Source organism: Wasmannia auropunctata, unplaced genomic scaffold, assembly GCF_000956235.1.
Source record: "Wasmannia auropunctata unplaced genomic scaffold, wasmannia.A_1.0 LD334288.1, whole genome shotgun sequence".
Classification (NCBI taxonomy): domain Eukaryota; kingdom Metazoa; phylum Arthropoda; class Insecta; order Hymenoptera; family Formicidae; genus Wasmannia; species Wasmannia auropunctata.
In genome coordinates, this window is record NW_012028602.1 from 22,897 (window position 1) to 25,021 (window position 2,125).

Genomic DNA, 2,125 nt, shown 5'->3' on the forward strand with positions numbered 1-2,125 from the left:
TTGCAAACAATCCTTCTCAAGAGTGTCTGAACGCGCGTGCGTGTGTGTGTGTGTGTGTGTGCGTGTGCGTGCGTGCGTGCGTGCGTGTGTGCGTGCGTGTGTGTGTGTGTGTGTGTGTGTGTGTGTGTGTGTGTGTGTGCGCGCGCGTGTTGGTATACGCATCTGTCCTTGCGTGTGCATTTGAATGTATGTGTATATGTATGTGTATTTTTAATTTGAAAAATAGAAAGTCTTTTTATTATGTCAATCCACAGGAATGGTAGAATATCCTAATAGTGATTTTTCGTTTTGAACGATTTTTATTTTTTACTCCACATCAGCTACATATACGATTTCGCGTATGTATAACTGTATATGTAGCTGATGTGGAGTCTATCTTATATTTTTATGGGTCGAAACGACAAATCACTATTAGGATATTCTACCATCCCTGTGGATTGACATAATAAAAAGATTTCTATTTTTCGATTGAAAAATACACATACATACATATACACACACATTTAAATGCACACGCAAGGGCGGACATATACCAACACGCGCACGCGCGCGCGCGCGCACGCACATACACACACACACACACACACACACCACACACGTTCAGACACTCTTGAGAAGTATTGTTTGCAATCATAATACTTCAATCTTATAAAGCCTCTTAATGTATTTTTGATGCATTCACTATATGATATCTCGAAAACTGTCCATTTTTTAACTTCGTGCCCGTGGATACTTTTGATCAGGATGTCATAAAATCAAACATATCAAAATTTCAGCCGATTTGACCGGGAACCAAAATCCATTGGTTTTGTGCGGAGTCCTTTGCTTTCGTCGTTGCAACTTTATGACACCTAGATTACGAAATATTTTCTATTGTAATTTTACGATAAAATATGTTTTCAATCATCTCTCAGATAACAACGTGTTTGTCTTGTTGCTGACATGTTGCTTGCAATCATAGCATATATTGCTATCAGAATTGTAGCAACTGAGTCCACATTTATTGGCAAGTTGACGTCTTTATATATGACAAGTTTGAATAGCAACTTGCCAGCAACTTGTCGGCAACTTATGTTCTCTGAAACCATTATAGTTATCGAATACGCAACAACATATATTTATAAGTAGCTGTTGCTATTATGTTGCCATAATAATTTGTAGCATCATATAATGCTCTTATATTGCCGACAACATAAAGTAATATTGATGCTATCATCTTGCCAATAATCTGTTGGCAATACATACCTATAATGTTAACTGCGCGCGTGTTGCTTCAACGTCCGTATATTCGAAGTCGTTAAAGACAAACATACGACAAATTGCCAACATCGCATAAGCAAGCATTGTGCGATTTTGCATAGACACGTTAAATTATCTGCTATTATTGTTATTAATAAATTTACAGCAAAAAATTACTTGGACCAGTAATAAAAATTAAATTATTATCAAACTAGATATTTCTTATAGATTTTTGAATGCTAAAAACGATGCCGTAATTAAGCCAAAAAATTCCAGCACGTCAGGTTTTCAAGACAATTATATATAAGGTTTAATGTTAAAAAAATGGCTTTTTTGGCGATATTTCACTATTTTTTGTAAAAAAAGGTTAACGTTATCTTAAAATTCTGATCAAAAGTCATGAATGCATTCAACAAATAATAAGAGAAAAAAGCCAAATTTGACTTTGGAGCCAATAATAAGTTTTCAGTATCATCATCGAATTGAAGATCAATTTAAATATAATACAGGGTGATTTTTTTAACCTGAAACTTTCAAATATCTCGAAAAATAAGCACACTAGGAAAAATGTTTCAGACAAAAGTTGTACAGTTTCGAGGGGATAACATGATAACATTGGTTTGACCCTGAGTGGCGTCGTCAAGGTCAGGACAAGGTCACTTTGAATTTTTTAAATAGAACCCCCAATTTTTATTACGTGTTTTTATAGCACGCCTCGAGAACTTTCCAAAACACATATATAAAATATTTTTTTATGAAATAAATCTTGAGTTATAAAGCTTAAAAGTTGGAGTACTGTCGGCATTAGCATCATCCAAGGTGTCCAAACACTAGCTAAAACCTTTTGAATGTTAGATCGGAAGAGCACACGTCTGAACTCCAGTCA